This window comes from Leiobunum rupestre, chromosome 2 (genome assembly GCF_980474605.1).
Source record: "Leiobunum rupestre chromosome 2, qqLeiRupe1.1.hap1, whole genome shotgun sequence".
Taxonomy (NCBI): domain Eukaryota; kingdom Metazoa; phylum Arthropoda; class Arachnida; order Opiliones; family Sclerosomatidae; genus Leiobunum; species Leiobunum rupestre.
This window is the reverse complement of record NC_143385.1, coordinates 86,833,978-86,858,327: the sequence shown is the minus strand read 5'-3', so window position 1 is coordinate 86,858,327 and position 24,350 is coordinate 86,833,978. Positions and strand designations below refer to the sequence as shown.

Genomic DNA, 24,350 nt, shown 5'->3' with positions numbered 1-24,350 from the left:
GTAAGCACACGGACAGCGCGCGCGCTTATTTTTCTCGCGCGCTCCCTCCCCCCTCGCTGTTTTCCCCGCCGAAAACGCGGTACCTGATTCCGAGGGGGAACGCGTCAGAAACGCTCGGGAGTTCGCGGCACGCTCACCAAGACGCTGCTCGCGGGGACAGTACGAACGAAGGGCGCGCGCGCGCTCGGAAAAACGGAACTCGGAAATAATCATCCCTGAGACTAAACCACGTCATTTAAACAAAGATTTTTGGCCTCTCTCCTCCGTCGGTGCACGTACTGCACGTACAGCCTGCAGCGTTTCATTTCGCCCGTTGGATAATGCGACTATTTTGATAGAGTGAAAACTTCTATTTGTATTTATTCAGCTTCCACTTTCCGCCGAGTGTTTTTGAACTTCTCTCGCCGGCGGTTCTCGCGTGTTTTATTTTGTGATTAGATTCTCCGCTGTGATATTTAGCGTATTTTCTCGACGCAGTTGTGAAAAGAATTATTTAATGTTTTAAAATAAAACGGATATTTGGATAGCTGTTTGGATTATACGTGATTTTGACGTCTAACGGTAAGTTAAATATTATTATATTATAATTTATGCGCCGTAAAATTTACGTTTGGTATTCGTCCATATTGATTATTGGATACAAAAGAGTCTGTTATTAATAATTTAAATAATTTATGAATGATATTTGTTTAATAAAGTTTTTGAATTTCAATTTCATTTTAATTTAGTGTTATTTATTGAATTTGTAACGAAAATTTTGTTACAAAAGAAGGTATAGTTAAAAAATAAATAATTTATTTAGTTTAATACTTTCTTTTAATTTAATCATTTCTTTAAATTCTCTAATTGGTTTAAAAATTATTTAAATTTAATCATTTCTTTAAATTCTCTAATTGGTTTAAAAATTATTTAAATTATTAATTTATTTAAATTCTTTAATTGATTTAAAATTTATTTTAACTTACAAATTTATTTAAATTCTTTAAATGATTTAAAATTCATTTTAATTTAATAATTTATTTAAATTCTCTAATAAGTTTAAAATTCATTTTAATTTAATAATTTATTTTAATTCTATAATTGGTTTATTTTAATTTAATAATTTTTTTTTTATTTATTTTAACTTAATAATTTATTTAAATTCTCTAATCGGTTTAAAAATTATTTTCATTTAATAATTTATCTAAATTCTCTAATCGGTTTAAATTTTTTTAATTTAATAATTTATTTAAATTCTCTAATCGGTTTTAAAATTATTTTAATTTAATAATTTATTTAAATCCTCTAATTGGTTTTAAAATTATTTTAACTTTATAATTTATTTAAATTCTATATTTGGTTTAAAATTTATTTTAATTTTTTTAAATTCTAAATTTATTTTAAAATTTATTTTAATTTATTTAAATTCTATATTTGGTTTTAAATTTATTTTAATTTATTAAAATTTTATATTTGGTTTAAAATTTATTTTAATTTATTTAAATTCTATATTTGGTTTAAAAATTATTTTAATTTATTTAAATTCTATATTTGGTTTAAAATTTATTTTAATTTATTTAAATTCTATATTTGGTTTAAAATTTATTTTAATTTATCATTTTAAATTACTTTAGTTGAATGAAATCGTTATTAACCGTAATGTAGTGAAAAAACAAGTAATTTTTAAATATAACAGTAATATTTTTAAGCAAGACTCATGTCCTTGAAATTTCCCAACTCCGCAAAATTTTCCGGTTACGTCAGTTTTCCTTTCTACAAAACGTTTATTAGTATTTACGACCCTCGCTTTCAAACAAACTCCGAATCCCCCCGCCGTATTTGCGCCAGCTACTTTTCAATTCATGTACGTGTAGAAAATATGATATCGGCCATTCGTGTCAGTCTTTAACGAGAATATTCGTCTAGGCTGGTTGGTGAGAGAGGGAAAGAGTTTCTTGCTGTCAAATGTCAAAGTACAGAAGCTTAATTCTGAATAATTCTACGGGCGCCAGTGACCACGAACGTATTGAGGCGACTGAGAACGAACATACAACACTAGTGGCATGACGCACTACTTATATTTGAGAACCCGCTTACCTCTGTCGTTTGAAAAGTAAATTTTCATTTTAAATGTAATAGAGGTTAAATTAATAGTGAGGGGAAAAGGCTTTAAAAGTCACTAGATGACTTTAATAAAAAATTATCTTATACATATAAAATTCATTATATTATATTATATTACATTTTATTATATTATAGTACATGACGTAACATTACGTTATATTGCGTTACATGACGTTATATTGGGTTATATTGCGTTACATGACGCTACAAAACGTTGCAGGGCGTTAAATTTCGTTACATTACCTTACATTACGGTACGTTACATTATCTTACATTACGTTGCGTTACATTACCTTACACTACGGTACGTTACATTACCTTACATTAAGGTACGTTACATTACCTTACATTAAGGTACGTTACATTACCTTACATTACGGTACGTTACATTACCTTACACTACGGTACGTTACATTAACTTACATTAAGGTACGTTACATTACCTTACATTACGGTGCGTTACATTACCTTACATTACGTTGCGTTACATTACCTTACACTACGGTACGTTACATAACCTTACATTACGGTACGTTGCATTACCTTACATTACGGTACGTTACATTACCTTACATGACGTTGCGTTACATTACCTTACACTACGGTACGTTACATTATCTTACATTAAGGTACGTTACATTACCTTACATTAAGGTACGCTACATTACCTTACATTAAGGTACGTTACATTACCTTACATTACGGTACGTTACATTACCTTACATTACGGTACGTTACATTACCTTACACTACGGTACGTTACATTACCTTACATTTTGGTACGTTACATTACCCTACATTACGGTACGTTACATTACCTTACATTACGATGCGTTACATTACCTTCCATTTCATTAAGGTACGTTACATTACCTTACATTATGGTACGTTACGTTACCTTACATTACAGTACGTTACGTTATGTTACGTTATATTAGGTTATATTACCTTATATTGCGTTACATGATGTTAAATTTTACTTAATTTAAATTTCGTTACATTTAATTACATTACATTTCGTTACATTTCATTATATTACATTTCATAACATTTCGTTACATTTCATTTCATTATATTACATTTCGTTACATTTCATTTCATTTCATTACATTACATTTCGTTACATTTCATTACATTTCGTTACATTACATTACCTTACATTACGGTAAGTTACGTTATATTAGATTATATTACGTTATATTAGATTATATTACGTTATATTAGATTATATTACGTTATATTAGATTATATTACGTTATATTAGATTATATTACGTTATATTAGATTATATTACGTTATATTAGATTATATTACGTTATATTAGATTATATTACGTTATATTAGATTATATTACGTTATATTACATTATATCCTATAAATTTATGTGATATGTAATATAATGATATTAGAAATGTGCATATCAATAGTACAGAAATACCTTCCAGGATATACACAACAATTATGCAATATTTAAAAATTCATGTACGCTTCAATATAAAAATATTTAAAAATTCATAAGGACTAAAAAAATTCTGATTATTGACATATGAAAACTTTATTTTATAATTTTTTAATTATCTTTGTATTTACACGAGAAAATATCATTTTGGTTACTGAAATCTAATAAGATTAGTATTAATAGCAGTTATGTAGCGTTTGGCATTAATGCCATAAATTTAAAAATTATTGTAAATACTAAATAATAGTAGTCATAATTGTTTATTATTTATTTTTCTGTATTAATTATACATTAAATATTAAAATTAAAATGAACTAAAATTGATAATTTAATTAATTTTGGCGTATTATTTAAGATCATTAGAACAGTTTTATATTTAATAGCAAATTAAAAATCTACAATAATAATATTTATTATCTCCAGCTACGCAATTGGAAAAAAAAATAGTAAAATGTTTATTGGTTCTCAGCTAGGAGCAACAAACACAATGAGAACGCAGCGAGACTTTAAACACGCTAACACAGTGTTGTTTACAAATATCATGGGACGAGCCTTTAAGCTGAACGTTTTACGGAAAGGGGGAAGACAATTTCCGAATTTTCCCCTTCCAACGGCAGCAGGCGCTAATGCTTCTAACCAATGAAAAATGTCCAATAACGGCGCTGAAATATTTGTGTTGTTTGTACGACTGTTTAACGTGTGAATTATATTTACTTTATTCACGTAAATGCATTTAATGTGTTAGCATTGTAAGCTATAAATAATGTCGCCGTTACTAATGTAAATAGTATACGTGACCGCAAGACGAACTTATAAATTTGTAATATTTGTAAATTATTGTTACTACTTGGAGATGTGGTGGAACGTTATAGGCCGGCGTTATGCCATTATCTCCCGCATTCATTATTCGACTAAGTAGTTCAAAGTCTAGATGTTTTTGGTATCTCGTAGTTCAAAGTCTAGATGTTTTTGGTATCTCGTAGTTCAAAGTCTAGACGTTTTTGGTATCTCGTAGTTCAAAGTCTAGACGTTTTCGTTATCTCGTAGTTCAAAGTCCAGACGATTTCCTTATCTCGTAGTTCAGACTTTTTCGTTATCTCGTAGTTCAAAGTCCAGAGGTTTTTCATTTCGTACTTCTAAGTCCCGTGGTTTTTTCTTGTATTTCAACTTGTACGTCCCGTTGTTTTTACTTGTACTTTAACTTGTACTTCTAAGTCCCGCTGTTTTTTACTTGTACTTCAACTTGTACTACTAAGTCCCGTTGTTTTTGTGTTTGTACTTCCACTTGTACTACTTTGTCCCGTTGTTTTGTGCTTGTACTTCCACTTGTACTTCTAAGTCCCGTTGTTTTGTACCCAAGGCACACCTTTAGGCCTAAGTCATCAAGCGACTTTTGAAGCCATTAATTCAGGTGGCCGGGTTACATTGCGTAGGAAGGTGGTGGCAAGCCCTTCACGCCACGCTCCCTACAATAACAAGCTAGGATCGAACCCGGCTCCTCTTGCTGCGAGGCGAAAGTGCTAACCACTCCGCCACCTCCCCAATCTAGGTTCTGTTGTTTTGTACTTGATCTTCAAAGTCCCGTTGTTTTTTACATTTACGTCAAAATCTAGACTTTTTAATCGCGTTCAGAAGTTCAGACGTATTTTTCACGTACTTGAAAATACAGCCGTGTTTTTATCAATTGGTTAATTCGAAAGTAGAAGACAGTTAAATCTAATAATTGGCAGGCAGCTAAAGGGAGTAGAAACTAAATCGACAACTCATCTGCCAAAATGCCGTACGACTCGTTTTTAACGTAACTAGCGCCACTCACCATTGGATTCTGTTAAACCTGGTGGCAGAAATTGAAAATTCGTTGATCCAGGGTTATAAGTCACAAGAAGACTTGGCCGTCTAACTCTTCGTTGTAAACCAAACAAAATAAAATAAAATAAATATTTTTGAATACTAATTTTGATTTGATGTATGGAAATTCATTAATTCTCCCTTTAACCATATTTCATAATAGTTCCACTTAGCTCAGGGCTGCCATTTTGTGGGCAAAGTTTTAACCTCTAGGAAATTCATAGCCGCCATTTTGTGGGCAAAGTTTTAACCTCTTGGAAATAACATCGCAAATAAATAAGATGTATTAAAAATAGGTATTGAATATTTGCAATATTATACCTCAACCCTGTTATTTATTGTACCAAAATGGTCAGGGATAATTTTAAAAAATTGGTCAGTGAAAAGCTGGAATATTCAGGGATATTAATTCCGAAAATTTCGTAAGAACCCTGCATCGATGCTATGCCACGTGGGCAGTGGCACTACTGTAGGGAATATGAAAAGAGGCCAAAATCCGCTAATCTCTGAACTCCTCCTATGTCGTGACACCAGACCCGAAGGCCTGATTTCCTGATTGTGCCACTACATTTGCAATTACAAGATGTGAGGACACACGAGCTATTTATTTATTAAGCCTCGCTTTCGACAGAGAAGGATTTTCCAAACAGGTTTATTCTCGCTTTCGTCTACTCTATATGCATCAAATGTCACGTTAAAGTCCAATTATTTTTTAACTTAAATGTCATTAATAATTTAACAAGATGGATGACCAAAAATCGAGCACCTTTAGGTTTGATGAAAATAACTGTTATTAAGTATTGAAATGACAAATCACGATGTGACGTTCGGGGATATGTAAAAAATACAATTACTGAAAACTTCTTTAAACTAACACGATATATATTACCAATTTTAATTACTTATTGACATCGTCGCCATTGGTGATTGAATATCGGGAGTTTTGGTACTTTCCAGTTATTGTTGAGCGATTAGCTCGAGTTCTACTATCTATAACGAAATAATATTATAAAATCAATCGATTATTTTAAGTTGAATATTTCCTTTATCTCCCAGATTTCGATATTTAGTTCCATTGATTTTTCAAATTGTTCTGCTATTTCCATTGATTTTCAACATTATTTCAACCATTAACGTTGATTCATACAATTTTTCTCCCTGTGATTCCTCATAATTATTCTGGGATTTCTGCTGATTTCGCACAATGTTTCTGGGATTTCCGTTGATTTCGCACAATGTTTCTGGGATTTCCGTTGATTTCGCACAATGTTTCTGGGATTTCCGTTGATTTCGCACAACGTTTCTGGGATTTCCGTTGATTTCTTACAATTTTTCTGGGATTTCTGTTGGTTTTTCACAATGTTTGCGATTTGTGTTGTTTTATCTATTTACAATGATTTCTTAAATATTTTCTCTGATTTCTATTCTTAAAATAAATTTTTGATTCACATCGATTTTCTTGAGAGAATTCCCGTGATTGCTTACGATTTGTACAACTGACTGCTGCATTTTCAGCATCCCTTCGATGCTCATTTTTGTAAGTTTGAAGCTCATAAAACCAGCTCTCCCGATGAATTTTTTATCTTCATTTAAGAATATTTTGCCATAAATTTACAGATTTGTAGGCTAAGTTTCAATATTTCAATGAGGACTTGGCGTTCGGATAGATATTTCCCGTTCATTTCTTTAACATCCATATCCGAAAACTATTCGAATACAAACTTATTTATTGCATATTGAATCGTTTAATAGTCGTGAATAATATCCATAAATAAACAGTTAATCGGATTTTTTACGATTAATTGAAATTTCGGCAGTTAAATTCTCCGTTTCCCCGAGGTATAATTTCAATAAAAATTTTGTAGGAGATTTAATTTAATGTACATCCCTCTGTTGTCAAAGATCTCCTGAAATGTTGCTTAGGAATTGACACCGTTTGATTAAATTGCTTTCGTGTTGTAATAATGGCTCAAACTATAATTTATCAAATCATCAATAAGGGTTTTCAAAACGGTATTTTGTATTCGTGTAATTGCTTTGCATTTTTGGAGAAATAATTTTTGAAAAGAAAGTGTTTGTATAGAACGACCTTGAAGATGTTTTTGTTTTTTTGACCTTGGACCAATGAAAGAGAAATGAAATGATGATGGTGGTAAATAAGATGCAAAAAGAAATCAAATTGAATATCTGTGACATCTAAGATGTCATTCACGATATTGAACGAACGAGGAAAGATGAGATTGCAAAGTGAACTGCTCAAATCGGAGAAAAGGAACGAATTATGGTTTGATTTCAATTATCATAAAAAGTACCGAATTAAGTTTGAAAATGCATTTCTTTTTCCAAGAGAACCATTAAACGTTATACAAGGAATTACCCAAGTCTGAGAAATTGCTTTAAAATGTAATAGTACAATACCATAAGTAACATAGTAACAATATGTATGACAATTATCAAAAAATATAACCGAACGGAGTCGGAGCTTATACCAAAACATGGTCTCCTAGTGTCTAAATATGCCCAAGGTGCAATATACTACACCTAAGAGCAACAAACACAAGGAGAACGCAGCTAGCCTTTAATCACGCTAACGAAGTATTATGTACAAATTCCATTTGATGAGCCTTTACGCTGAACGTTTTACGGTCGGGGGGGGGGGGGAGACATTTTCCAAATTTTCCCCTTCCAACGGCAGCAGGCGCTATAGCTTCTAACCAATGAAAACTGTTCACGACTTTTGACTTGTGTAGGGTACTGTGTTTGTTGCTCCTAGTTCTCAGTTACCTTAATCCGTTCTTGATTTGACAAAACTGAATACGAAATGTCCCAGCGCTTAACGTCGTACGTTTAAGCACTCAGTTGTTGTCGTGACGATTTTCTCCAAAATAGAAATGACCTAAAAGAGTTTGTGATTTTTTTGCCGCATTAGTACGATTAGCATAATATATGACATACGCAGCCACCGAGATATTATCTCGGTGGCTGCGTATATCATATACTTGTACGCTTATAAACGGAAGATGCATTTTATGACGTTCGAAATGTTTTCTTCGCGTTGAAATATATAATGTTGACTATTACGTCAATGAAAAATGTACGCGAGAAAATGAATTACTTTTGACGGGTTGCATTCTCCTTGTGTGGAGTGCTGTGTTTGTAGCTCCTATATAGCTACAACCAAGTTGGATTGCAAGTCCATAACTAGTTCTTTATAACTCTGAATAATTTGAGTTAAGTTGGAGGTGAAAAGAGATTCGGTGTTATACTTGTTTGATTTTTTAAATTGTGATTAAATTAGACAGTAGCTTGAGAAGGGGTCTCCAACCCGAAAGTTGCTGATTTTTAATTTCAAATAATTTTTTTTGAACCATATAGTATCAGTCGTTTCTTTTAATTCATATTGTCATATATGTTTTAATTATGTTGCTTATGGCCATAATAATTGAAAGCCTATACTTACCCACTTTTGAAGGAAGTGCAAAATATATGTGTACAACGCGTATCAAATTTTTAATTCCACTCAAAAAGCAAACGTTTAAAATTGCGGTGATTTCTTGTTTAGAGGCCTTTTGACACAAGACAGTCAGACAATCAACTAGGTATACCGGTTTGAAAAACATTTTCATGGCCAACCTTGTTTTTCTTTCAATTCATGACGCTTGTGTAGATGCGTACTCTTAGCCTTTCTTATATTTGTAAGCTTTATTCAAATGAATTGCATTCTATAGGGGAAACAATATCAACAAAAGACACGGTCACGCTAGAGCTTAAAACCCAGTTTAGGGTGGTTTGAGGGCCAGTTTTGACCACCGCTAATAACTCTTGGTGCGAAATCGTTTAAAGGGGAACGGCCAAGCTTTTCCAAATATTGCCTTATTTGCATATCAAAAGATCAACAAGACGTTCAATATGCTAACACGTACCTTATTTTGCCTTGAAAAGATTGTTTTTGCCTCAAAAAGTTCAAACGCAAAAAAAACCGCAAAATATTTGGGTTAGAATTTTCGCCGCCATCTTAAGGTGTATCGCCAGCGCCAGCACGACAACAGTGAGCTAATTGCGAACTAGCCTAACTATGGAAATCACACGATCTAGGCTTAGGTCTCCTATAACTGCAACGCGCCTCACGTGCAAAATAATAATAAAAAAACCAAAACTTTCGCGTCTTCAGCAGTGCGCGTTTTTATATATTTTTTTTTTCAATTTTAATCAAGCAGGGAGTGTCCCACCGGTTTTTCACCAAGTGTCGCAGCGGACACACGCTTTTCAATTTTCCGAAATTTCTTATTTTATTAAAAGTTATCCGCATAATAATTAATTATGCGGTTTTCGCCATAAATTTTAGTGTTTCTAACTATCTAACCGGTTAAAGCTTGACCGTTCCCCTGTAAAGTAAAACCTTGACGTCATTTCAAATTAGGACCAGAATTTTTTTAATTCTAAAATGTATCCCAAAACAATTAGTTAATCATGTAATATTATTGGACATTATTAAGAATTTTGGAAAATACGAGCAATTTGACTTCCCCGCCTTGTCGTTTTGAAAGCGATTCTAAGAAAACCGACTTGGACGAGTTGTTCGCGAATCAACACGAAGCGATTTCTCTCGGCTTCCAATATCAACAGGAAGTGAAATGAAACACCGCTTCAAGCCGCCACAGATCTCACTCAGCTCTCTTCAAAATGTCAAAGCTATTGCGCTATTTCTCAAAATTTCTCACTTGATATATATTCGCAGTTAGTCTCATTACGCGTATATGCGGATTATTTTTAAGGGGCGTAGTGTTGTTTTAGAGGTGAGTCGGATTGGAATAGGAAGATCCCTGCACATGCGTGGGATGGCGGAGTGGTTAGCACTTTCGCCACGCTGCCAGAGGAGCCGGGTTTGATCCCAGCTTGTGGCACTGGGTGAAAACTCCGAAGAACTGCTTCTGCATTTTGTTTTACCCACTGGTTTGACGGATTATCTCCCGAGCTCTTCGGTTTCTCCTTCCAAACAGCTGTTGGCTCGCGTGGCATCTAGGAGCAGCTAGCCTTTGAACACGCTAACGCAGTATTGTGCACAAATTTCATTGGACGAACCTTTACGCTCAACGTTTTACGTAAAAACAACGGGACTAGCTGATTATTAATTTCACTTACGGTCCATAATTTTCTTATTATATAAATATTTTGGTAAAGTTGGAAATAAGAAAACCAATAGAAATAATAATTATGTGTAGTGTTGTCTGATTTAAAATTAGTAAGTTATTTTAAATTATTTATTTAAATCACCAATTATATTTCAATGTATTTCTGAAAATGTTAAAAAGTAGTTCCCCGGGCACCGTCAGTTCAAAGGAAATTAACATTATTTTTTATTATTATAAATTAAATTTAACTAAAATGAATTTAAATTGTACTTCAGATTATTGCTGCAGTCACTGTTTTAATCAATTTGTCAAGACAAAAAGGGCATAAAACGATTTTAAAAAATCATTTAAAATCAATAATATACAATTTAAATAAAATAAATGGATTTTAAATATTTAAAAAAATCAATAAAAAAATTAATAAACCTTAGTATAATAATATAATTACATAAATTATGAAAATAGCTTATGAAAACTATTTAGTTAAATGCGAAAATTATAAAAATATGCAATACAAATTTCCGTTTCACGAAAATGACTATTTTTTTGCGTTTGAAAATATTCCGATGAATTTATTGTGATAAAATAATAGTAAGAAACATCGTAACTTTTAAGTATAAAGCAACACAAAATTTGAATTTTGGAATATTTCCAGAAATTGTTTGTTAAGAAATTATCTTTGTTTATTGGCTCATAAAAACCGGTGGGATTTTTTGGCTACATATTTGTACAGTATTGGATAAAGTTTTTCAAAACAAAATATTATTAGATAATACCTTTGTTTAAATACCAAAATGGACATATTTTTCCATGTAATATTATAATATTTTTATCTTTTAGTAAATTAAAATGTCGCAAATTTATGCGAAATTATTGAACTGTATTTATGGATATTATTCACGACTATTATTATTGTAATATGCAACAAATTAGTTTTTATTCGGATAATTTTCGGATTTGGATATATAAGAAATGAACGGAAAATTTCATATCCGAGCACTATTGAAGAGTACCCTTTTCGATTATTTAAATTTTTATTTAAATTTTATAGACAATTATCTACATTTCATTTAAAGTTTAATTTACATTAGAATGCACTTACAAGTTAGTATGTATGAATGTGTTCAGAAGAATTTTGGCGTTGTGCCCTAAGTAGTACTGTAGAAATAAATAACAATAATCTGCAATTTATTCTTATCACGGAACAGTTGATTAAAACAAACCTAATATAATATTTTACTTTAAAGTTAAACTAAACTTTTATTACCTGTACCCGTACTGTTATTTTCTATTTTACGAGGGGGGGGGGGGTGTAAAAAGCATTAATATGGACCTCCCTATCGCCAAATGAAAATGAAAATTCGGATTTTGAAATGATTTCGATAAACGACCAACCATTATCAATTGAAAAACATTTGGCCTATATTGATTAATCGCATATTTTCGAAACATTATGCTTGTAAAGTAAAAGTGAAACAATACAATTGAAATTTTGAAAAAAATCCCGATTATTTTGGCATTACCGTAAGTGTATAAGATTTATCTTACAAGGTAATCTATTAAAATTAAATATAGATCATATAACGAAAAATTTCAATAATAATAATAATAAACTAAAATTAAACTTAAAATGAAGCTAAAATAAAATTAAACTAAAAATTAAAATTAAACTAAAATTAAACTAAAAATTAAAATTAAACTAAAAATTAAAATTAAACTAAAAATTAAAATTAAACTAAAAATTAAAATTAAACTAAAAATTAAAATTAAACTAAAAATTAAAATTAAACTAAAAATTAAAATTAAACTAAAAATTAAAATTAAACTAAAAATTAAAATTAAACTAAAAATTAAAATTAAACTAAAAATTAAAATTAAACTAAAAATTAAAATTAAACTAAAAATTAAAATTAAACTAAAAATTAAAATTAAACTAAAAATTAAAATTAAACTAAAAATTAAAATTAAACTAAAAATTAAAATTAAACTAAAAATTAAAATTAAACTAAAAATTAAAATTAAACTAAAAATTAAAATTAAACTAAAAATTAAAATTAAACTAAACAATAAAATTAAACTAAAAAATAAAATTAAATTAAACAATAAAATTAAATTAAAAATTTTCAGATCCAACATTTTTGGTATAAGAGTGAATTTGTAAAATGCATTTATGAAGGCATCGAGTTTTTCGCAATTTAATTTTTTATATCAAAAATCCAAAATTATCAACCAATGCAAGCAATTAATTGAAAATTGATCGATGATCACTAATAAGCTTTCACATAAAAGAATAGCTACAATTTGCTAAAAATTCAAGTACTTCGAATTTAAAAAAAAATATTCTTTAATAACAACAATTAAATTGTAACATGTATTTCAAAATGAAATATTATTTAAAATATGAAACAGAAACGATATATTCATTACCTAAACGCACTAGACGTTTAAAATTTTCTTTAACTTCAGCACATACCTAAATTTAAATGTAGTTATGTTTAATTATTTATAAACATACGAAGGAAAATTCACTTGCATAGAACGTTTTATAAAGAATATTTTAGTAGGGTATAGTTGAATTGAATATTTCAGTTCCCACTAAAATAGGCCAAAATTAGAGAGTTATTTCTGTTTGAATTCTAAGAAGCCACTTAGGGGCTTCGGGGAATAGTAGCTGCCTCTTGGTCGCCTGTCGGTATCAAGCGCCCCCTATTTTTTCCAGAATATTTTCTCTCGGACAATGGTCATACCCAGAGTTCGGGTCGGGAGCTTTTAGCCCAATTATCCTGTCACCTTTGATGGCGCGGATTATTTTATTTTGACCTTATTTATGGGGAACTGCGCATGCTTTATTATCATACCCGATGCCAGGGCAATAAAAACGAAGTGTGTGGGAAACCCAATGGTTCGAACTTTCCAATGAATCTTCATTTTTGAGGGTCAGTGAAAACACGTGAGCTCTGAAGAATATTTATCACGGAGAAGTTGAACTTTGACATGTCACCAAGGAGGGGTCAGTTAGACCCAGGATGTAGTTCCTTCGTTTGATTCGAGAGGTAAGACACTCTGCGAACTCGGTGTACCTTTGACAGTGCTAAATGGAACTCGCGAACTCTTGAAAATATGTACCTTTAACAGTGCTAAATGCACGAACTCGGTGTATTGATTATTTGAGACTGTCTTACCCCTCGGTTTGATTGGAACCCTTTCTATATGAAGGGACGTCGTTAGGAAACCATCCTCCAAAGTGCCCGGTACATACAGCGAACACTTGGAAAATAAAAAGATAGAAGACAACTGTTCTAAAAAGACGGGATCAAGTAAGAACGATATAACTTTAGTTGACCAACCGTATTTAATTATAATTCCCAGGGTTTAAACCACTCTGGTTAAAAACACTTTTTTATTATTAAAAAAATAATATTGAGAAATGAATTAGAAATATTGAAAATTTTAAATACTATTTATTTCAAATAAAAAATGCTGAATATTATATTCCGAATTATTTATTCCAAAACGAAACTAAAACTTAAACTTCACTTTTTGTCGTCTGCTACGTCGTCTTACGAAGTAATGAGGTCTAGATAAAATTCATTTTTCACGTGAAAATACGCCGCCATGTTAGGGTACAAAAGCAGGTAAATAAGCCTGCTATACCTCACAATGTAAAAAAATAAAAAATAAATAATCACCACCTTAGGCCTAAGTCATCATACGACTTTTAAAGCCATTAATTCAGGTGGCCGGGTTACAATGCGTAGGAGGGTGATGGCAAGCCCTTCAAGCCACGCGAGTTCACAGCTCCCTACACTAACTATTACCTTTAAACCTCAACAAGTGTTTATGTAAAGGTACTGTCAAAAACGTAATTTTGAAATCGGTCAATTTGAGCATTTTCGAAGTTATGAGGGCTAGATATAAGCAATTTGATCATTTTTTATTAGTGGTTTTATCCGGGTTAAACAACCGGTTACATCCGGTTTTAGCCACACTGGATTTTATTATTTAAAAAAAGCCGTTTTTTCCCCAACCCTGATAATCCCTGGCATCTGTCCAATGTTTAGTTGTATTTTCGTAGTATTAGTAGTTGCGCATGCTGCGTGTTTCATTTTGGGGAAATGTATAAACATTATAAACATTACTAAAATTATTGTAAAACCACATTTAAAATGCTTCGTAATGATTTATAATAAATCCATTTTAATTAAAGGACTTCTAGTTATGACTAAATTATTTCGCTCTAAAACATATTTTAGTTTTAGGCCAGTAGCGGCGCTAAGGTTTTTTCACAGGTGGGCTAATTATTTTGTGGCCCCTAAGAATTTTGTGACCCTTAGCGGGACCCTTGGTTTGACCATATTTCGCAAAAGTGGTAAAACCGAAAAAACCCAAAATTTTCCAGGAAGCGAGAAGAGCAAGGTCGTTTTATTGTTGCGGCTCTCGTCGCGTTTTCTGGACCCCCTACTGACCTTGTATCTGACCTGGAGGGGACACGGGCATGCCTGGGATATTTACAATTTTTAACGGGCAAAAACGACTTTAAAGGAGTAAAATTCATCCGAGGTAACGGGGTGATGGCGTTATTTGTTAGTAGATGGCACTCTGATAGCAACATGACGTCATAATTTTGATTTTCAACGATTTGTTGAAAGTTTTCAGTTTTTAGTGGAGAACGGTTTTGTCGAGATTTAAAATACCAAATTCTCTTCCCGGATTGGATAATTTAAAATTGTATTATAGTGCCATCTATGGCGGAGAGTGTTAATCACTGTTAAATTAATTGTTAATTTAAATTACAAAAATTATATATTTATAATAATAATTTAAAGTACAATAATTAAGTCATTAATTAATAACTTTTTAAAAAAGTATATTTTTCATAAATTTATAGTGTCGCCATCTACCTCAAACATGATTAAATAGGAAGGTACCTCGGGTGGATTTCGCCCTTTTTGCATATTTCCCTGTAGGCAATATGTGAATGCGTCTATAAGCCCCTTTCTTTTCAGTTTTCGCTCAATTTCCGCTACCTTCCTCCCGAATCTATATGTTTATGGTCTACTACCTTTTTGAGTAAACAAATTGATTTTAAATTTTTTTTTACAGAAAAACCTTTTTTGGCAATAAAAAAGATTTCTAGAGATAATGAAAAGTAATAAATTAAAATATGTGGCCTCTTAATTATAAATAAGTGGCCCTTTTAATATAAATATGTGGCCCCTCTCAGAAATGCAGGGGGGCTAAAGCCCACTTCAGCCCACCCTTAGCGCCGTTACTGTTTTAGGCCTTGTAGTAATAATTTAATGTTAACGCTTGGCACATAGTAGGGCCACTGAGAGTAGCTAGTAGGCCAACGGAAAAAGTTGATACCATTTCAAACTCCATACCCGTTTAATTATACACAATTTTAATTTTATAAATACTAAACCCATGATATTAGTGTTATTAAATAATGCGCCGCCTGGAGTTGATTGAATTTGAAGGGGAGGGGCCAGGTTCTTATCCTAGAGCTGCAACGGGAGTGAAGGGAAAAATCGACGGAATATAAACATTCTACATATAAATAAACCAATTCTTGTTAGCGGTAAAACTTGCATGTTGGACCCGGGGCGGCTTTCAGCTAGGTGTTTTAATTCGGGGTTAGAACGGTACCAATAAAATGAAATATCAAATCAGGGACTTTTTCGTGGCAATGATGGTAATATTACGGTAAATAATGAGCTACGGATACAGCTGCATCGTAAAAACCAAAGAGATCAACAAACGTGAGGTGCCGAAGGTCGCGCCAAGTGTCTCTGGGAGGAAGCAGGCAGAATTACAGCGGCACTTGTTGTTTGGGCGCGTGGGGAAAACCTGTGACAGGTAGAACTTCAATACCTCATTATCACCTGGCGTAGGGCACCACGGTACTACCGAACCACAAACCAAATGTTGTAGAGCTTGGACAGAAACTATAAGAATATACAAACAAACCAACAAACACACATACATACAAACAAACGTTATCATTTATTTATACAGGGTGTTTCAAAAGGTTATGCAAAAATTTGAAGGAGTTGTAGGGTGTGAGTTGACAAGTTTGCCCGTTTTTTTTCCCATTTTAATACGATGAGTTAAATGAGCGTCAGAGAGCTTCAAAGTGTGGCCTACTAGCCCCTGGAAGTAGGCTGCAACAAGTCCGTGAGACGGGGATACGTCAGTTCTGATATTTTTCTTGGTAGAGACGTTGAGCAGCCAAAGCATTGCCATCCGCTACTCCATACACGAAATGAATATCCGCCAGTTCTTCCGAAGTGAACTCCATTGTTGCAGTTTGAAAGTTATGAGAAATCGCGGTCCATCACGACTTTAAGTACGGTTTAAGTTTACTTTTTTACGCTGGTTACCTCGATTTGTTTACTAAGTCCTTTTTAAAATATCACGCGAACCCAAACCTAAATGTTCGCATTTCCATGCTGCTTGGTTTTGCGCTTGTTGCAGCTTACTTCCAACGACTAGTAGGCCACACTTTGAAGCTCTCTGGCGCTCTTTTCACTCATCGTAGGAAATCGGAATAAAAAAAACAGGTATTTTCTTAACTCACCCCCTACAACTCCTTAAAAGTTTTGCATAACCGTTTAAAACACTCGGTATAGGTAGATAAATGTTTCTGTAAATCTCCCGGAAACACGATATATTTAACTTTATTTGGTTTTGCCGTGGGTATTTAAAAAAATAGCTTTCGCAATCCCATTGCAAAACAGTATTTCAATGGGCGTGTCTTAACTATTGCAGCTAGACGAAAATAACACCTGCCAATCGTTGGTTGTACGAACATACATGTAAATATCTTCTACTCAAATACCACCAACCATATACAAAGGCTGGTGAAAGGAAAACCTTAAAACTGAAATATCTCAATATGAGTCTAGTTTTGGATAATGCGTTTTTCCATGGGTCAGCCGACTTGGTGTCAGAGATCCGATTATATTTTGATTTAAATTAGAAGCGAAATATTTATAACTTTCTTGTTGAGCATTGAGACACTCTAGTACATCAACTCATGGATAAAAAACCAAATCATTATTTAAATGATTAAATCGTTATCGTAATTAGTTGTCAGAATGATTAAATGGTGTTCAGAATGATTAAATCGTGTTCAGAATGACAAAATCTTTATAGGCATGATTAAATCGTGTTCAGAATGACTAAATCGTTATCGGAATAATTAAATCGTGTTCAGAATGACTAAATCGTTATCGGAATGATTAAATCGTTATGTGAATTATTAAATCGTGTTCATAATGATTAAATCGTGTTCAGAATGACTAAATCGTTATCGGAATGATTAAATCGTTATGCGAATTATTAAATCGTGTTCATAATGACTAAATCTTTATATGAATGATTAAATCATGTTCAGAATGACTAAATAGGTATCGGAATGATTATATCGTTGCGGGAATGATTAAAAGGTTATGGGAATGACTAAATCGTTATCGGAATGACTAAATCGTTATTCGAATGATTAAATCGTTTTCAGAATGACTAAATAGTTTAGGGAATGATTAAATCGTGTTCAGAATGACTAAATCGTTATGGGAATGATTAAATCGTGTTCAGAATGACTAAGTCGTTATGGGAATGATTAAATCGTGTTCAGAATGACTAAGTCGTTATGGGAATGATTAAATCGTGTTCAGAATGACTAAATCGTTATCGGAATGATTATATCGTTGTGGGAATGACTAAGTCGTTATGGGAATGATGAAATAGTGTTCAGAATGACTAAATCGTTATGGGAATGATGAAATCATGTTCAGAATGACTAAATCGTTATATGCATGATGAAATCGTGTTCAGAATGACTAAGTCGTTATGGGAATGATTAAATCGTGTTCAGAATGACTAAGTCGTTATGGGAAGAATTAAATCGTGTTCAGAATGACTAAATCGTTATCGGAATGATTAAATCGTTATGCGAATTATTAAATCGTGTTCATAATGACTAAATAGGTATCGGAATGATTATATCGTTGCGGGAATGATTAAAAGGTTATGGGAATGACTAAATCGTTATCGGAATGATTAAATCGTTATTCGAATGATTAAATCGTTTTCAGAATGACTAAATAGTTTAGGGAATGATTAAATCGTGTTCAGAATGACTAAATCGTTATGGGAATGATTAAATCGTGTTCAGAATGACTAAGTCGTTATGGGAATGATTAAATCGTGTTCAGAATGACTAAGTCGTTATGGGAATGATTAAATCGTGTTCAGAATGACTAAATCGTTATCGGAATGATTATATCGTTGTGGGAATGACTAAGTCGTTATGGGAATGATGAAATAGTGTTCAGAATGACTAAATCGTTATGGGAATGATGAAATCATGTTCAGAATGACTAAATCGTTATATGCATGATGAAATCGTGTTCAGAATGACTAAGTCGTTATGGGAATGATGAAATCATGTTCAGAATGACTAAGTCGTTATGGGAATGATTAAATCGTGTTCAGAATGACTAAGTCGTTATGGGAATGATTAAATCGGGTTCAGAATGACTAATTCGTTATGGAAATGATGAAATCGTGTTCAGAATGACTAATTCGTTATGGGAATGATTAAATCGTGTTCAGAATGACTAAGTCGTTATGGGAATGATTATATCGTTGTGGGAATGACTAAGTCGTTATGGGAATGATTAAATCGTGTTCAGAATGACTAATTCGTTATGGGAATGATTAAATTGTGCTCAGAATGACTAATTTGTTATGGGAATGATTAAATCGTGTTCAGAATGACTAAGTCGTTATGGGAATGATTAAATCGGGTTCAGAATGACTAATTCGTTATGGAAATGATGAAATCGTGTTCAGAATGACTAATTCGTTATGGGAATGATTAAATCGTGTTCAGAATGACTAAGTCGTTATGGGAATGATTATATCGTTGTGGGAATGACTAAGTCGTTATGGGAATGATTAAATCGTGTTCAGAATGACTAATTCGTTATGGGAATGATTAAATCGTGTTCAGAATGACTAATTCGTTATGGGAATGATTAAATCGTGTTCAGAATGACTAAATCGTTATGGGAATGATTAAATCGTGTTCAGAATGACTAAGTCGTTATGGGAATGATTAAATCGTGTTCAGAATGACTAAATAGTTATCGCAATGATTAAATCTGAATCGGATTGATTAACTCGTTATTGTAATGATCAAAGCGTTAAAAGAATTAATTTGATCGTAACTGGAAGAATTAAATCATCACTGAATTATTTTAAATTTCAAATAATATAATATATATTTAATAACTAAACTGAACCAAAAATTATATGAGGGAACAAATGTGGAGTTATTCACTTTTTAAAAGCAAGAGCAAAATGGAATTTAAATGTTAAATTAAACTAAAAAAGGAATTGGAATCAGAGATTAGAAGGGACCAGATCCGGTGGTGAAGAATTCCAGTCAGTGATAACGTCATTGGTAAAATATTTGAGACGGTGAGACATGAGAACACGCGGTTTATTTAATTTAAGGAAATGGCCACGGGTTTGGCAAGAGTTAACAGAAAACAATTCGGCCCAGCCATAATATTAGTTCCACATCGGAATTAAACGTCACCTAAGGTGGTAAAGTATCATTTTCATAATAGTCTCAGCGGTTTCCAAGAAATACATTTCCCAAACTTAAGAGCTCCCAAGGGCCCCAATGGGTATCTCGATCGAGATAAAATTTAATCACAAATTAATGGACGTATCGTTTATATTTTTGAACTCAGCGGTCGCTGATAAATCAAGGGCCCGAAGTTACGGGCTCCTGAGGACCCCAGTGGGTACCATGGAAGAACCGTTTTTAAATTCAAATGATTATTACCCAAACATAATTGTTTTACAAAACTGGTTTTAGAAATACTATAGCGAAACGCGAATGCGTTTATTGACATAATTTTTTATTTAAACCGAATTGTTTGAGATACCTCATTTTGGAAATAAAGTAGCACCTTCACCACCGCAACTAACTCACGAGTCATTGCCAGCAACCTACGAACCGGGAAAGAGGTGCAGTCATTTATAAAGGTGCACTTATGTATATTCCTTACACGTTACGTGTCCGGCTATTATAGAGTCGCAGAATATATTGAAAATTAATTTCCTAAACATCGGTCCAATAATTATCGACTGCGACGATAGTTTTCGTACGTCTGGCAAAGCTGCCCTCTACAGAGATTTCGAGCAAGTGCATTGAGAAACCAACGGCGGTAAAAGGAGAACCAGTAGAGACGAGACGGAGTACCAACACAATAGTTATATCTCACTGTGGCCGTGAGCGTCAGCTCTCCGTCTCGCGAGCGGAGAGGTCGGGGATCGAAACTTGTAGGGTCCAGTTTCGAATAAAATTGTATTCAGTCGGAGCTAGCGCCATCGTTAATGCTGTTGCATCATTAGACTACTACTCTTACAACAACAACTGCTACTGTAACATTTTGGTCATAGCAATAGTGGCACTCGATTTATGCTGATTGGTGCTTACGCAGTAACGCCACAACCAGACCTATCAGCTGGTAAACCTGGTGACAGAAATGTGAAATTCAAAGTAAATAGGACTTTAAATATATGGTTTTATTTAATTTCGCATATATCCGTTCAGAGCTGTGTGATCAAATACATTTTCAAAATCTTATTGATTGTGTATTTTATGAAATATTTGATTCATTTCCGGAATCGAAAATTAACGAGATGATTTGAATCCCCAGTGAGTGTTTTTTCCCTGCCATCGGTGATTATTTGGATGGTTGAAAAGTCTATCTCCAGAATAAGAACATCCGTCAGTGTAGAGAACATGGCGCCTAAATTCGGGGTCGTCGCTCACCGCATTGAGCAACCAGTTGCACAAGTCGTAACGCCTTGGAAAATCCCCATCAATCAGTCCTTGTTGAAGTGTAGCTCTGAATGGATGGTATCAACAGTGACATAATTACCAAAAGTGTGACAATCCCTGTACTTTCGTATGCTAAAGGTTTTATGAATGCTCGACTCGAGATCGACCACATAAAAGACTATTTATTGTCGCCTTTCTGGATCTTTATTTAGTTTATGGTATTATATCGAAGGTAGATGGCGATAGCATCTCCATAGAACGACGAAATATCAAAAAAAACTAACTTTGAACAGTGCTACTTAGTTCCTCCGTTCCTCACTACGAGGCGTTAATTGTTGGTTTTAACTTCCTTCCCTCCCCAAGGCATACTTTCCCTTCTTCCCTCCCAACTTGTATTTCACTCGTAACATTCATTCAGAAATAAGTCCGATTGACACACTTTTGGTAATTATGTCCCTTTTGATGGTATCTATATTAGCGTAAAATGTTCCAAACACGGTTTTAAATGCAATCCATCTCGGCACTCGTGGTCGCGCAACTTCTCCGAGGGTATGCGGCAAAATATGCAAGAACAGAGTTCTCCAAGTCCAAGTTAGGTTGACCCAATCCACGAAACCAGGTTCTACATTATCAAACTGATGAAAGTCACTGACAGCTCGCTTTATGTATTTAGAGACGGCCTTCGGTTTGGATGTCGCACTGGAAAAATCTCTCACACTCTTCTTGGATTTCGGGCACCTTCTTCAAAATACAGGGGAACAATTTCCGTACGCTCCGCTCTTGATGATGTTAAACCAAAAGTGACTTCCATTTAAATAAAAAACATATACGCGAACTTAAAACCATTAAGTCTTATTAAATGTTTCAAAATCCTTTACAAGTTTTTTAAAAGCTAAAAAACGTTCGCAACAAAAGGTTTCAGATGATGTTCTACAAACACTCAATTGACAAAACTGATTTAGCACCTGGGGGTGAAAAAAATTACTTTTTAAGAGAGTGAAAATATTTTCAGGAAACGATGAAATTTCAACAATAATAATAATTTTTATTCTCTTGCACGAATATTTATTTTCTCCTGTTTGGAAACCTCATCTTCAAATCGATATTCTGGCCTTTCAGAAGGTTGAAAATTCCTTTTCCAAACTTCCAGCCCCTACTCGTCTGCGAAAGCTGCATAACGACCCTATTCGCATTCGCCATCACCTTAATAACCTTTGCCTACTTTATAAGTTTTCCTACAATATTTTATCTCGTAATTTATATATATATATATATATATATATATATATATATATATATATATATATATATATAGGAGCAACAAATACAGCACCCCATCTTAAAGATTTACAATTTCATATTAACAAAAACCTGGTTTTAACAGGATCGTAGCGAAGATTTCTAAGAAATATAAAAAATATCGTCGAAATATTTTTAAAAATGGTAGTTACATAGAAAAATTTCGGTGTGTGGGCTTTATTAAAACCTTTGTGATGGTTAAATAGATTCTTTGCCTCGCTGATCAGAAGGGTCATCAGCAGATGCTTGATTTTATCAGATTAAACGCAGACTCCACTATAGACGATTTGCGTAGAAATAGGCCAGAGCTAAGTTAATAATAATCAGCTAGCAGATTAATCACATTTGCCATAAAATGTATTTCTAAAATTGGATTAAACAAATTTGCCATAAAATGTATTTCTAAATTGGATTAAACAAATTTGCTATAAAATGTATTTCTAAAATTGGATTAAACAAATTTGCCATAAAATGTATTTCTAAAATTGGATTAAACAAATTTGCCACGAAATCATTTTTAAAATTAGATTAACACATTTGCCTTAAAATGTATTTTTAAAATTGGATTAATTACATTTGCTTTAAAATATATTTTTAAAATTGGATTAAACAAATTTGTCACAAATTAATTTTTAAAATTGGATTTACACATTTGCCTTAAAATATATTTTTAAAATTGGATTAATTACATTGGCCTTAAAATGTATTTTTAAAATTGGATTAATCAAATTATCCACCAAATAATTAAATATATGATTAATCATTTATCCAAAATATAAATAAATATTGGATTAATCAAATTCTTTATAAAATATATTTAAATATTGGTTTAATTAAATTTGCCACAAAGTGTATTTTTACAAATATATTAAATAATTAAATTTGCCACAAAGTGTATTTTTACAAATATATTAAATAATTTACCACAAAATGTGTTTTTACAATAACATAAATTAATTTATCCACATAATGATTTTTTAGAGTTAAATAAGCTAATTTTTCCACAAAATGTGTTTTTACAATTATATAAATTAATTTGTCCACAAAATAAATTAATATTGGATAAATCAAATTCTGCACAAAATATATTTAAATATTAAAGAAATTTGACACAAAATGTGTTTTTAAAATATGATCAATAAATTTCTCCACAAAAAATTTAATATTGGATTAATTAAATCCTCACAAAATAGTATATTATTGTGTTTATCACACTCGCCAAAAATTGATTAATATTGTATTTATCGCTTTCGCCAAAAATTATTTATTTTGGAATAGTCAAATTCGCCACAAAATATATGTTATGATTGAAGTAGCGAGGGGTCGGACATTCAGAGAAATCCCGAACGCTCCGTGAAAAATCTACAGAAAAATCCAAAATCCGCGAAAAATCGGGAAAAGGTTTTGTATTTGTTAACAAATCCACAAAATACTTGGAAAAATCCACAAATCCACGAAAAATTCCTCAAATAATTTTGGATTTTTAAAAATCCTGGATTTTTCACAAATCCACAAAATCCACGGGAAAATCCAAAAAATCCACAAAATCCCAGAGAAAAATCCACAAATCCAGCAAAAAATACCAATTCGAGGATTTTTAAAAAATACAGTTGTATTTTCCAAAATCCACAAATCCAGTAGA

The 24,350-nt window shown here is 32.4% G+C and overlaps 1 protein-coding gene across 1 annotated transcript in view; it reads left to right on the top strand.

The window, feature by feature from the left end:
• The first annotated feature begins 70 nt into the window (after positions 1–70).
• LOC149960227 (uncharacterized) overlaps positions 71–24,350 on the top strand; it is a 64,927-nt gene continuing 40,647 nt past the window's right edge. Inside the window, exon 1 of the mRNA XM_090166604.1 lies at positions 71–561. The gene's annotated coding sequence lies outside the window, so the exon portion shown is untranslated. The remainder of the gene's footprint in view (positions 562–24,350) is intronic.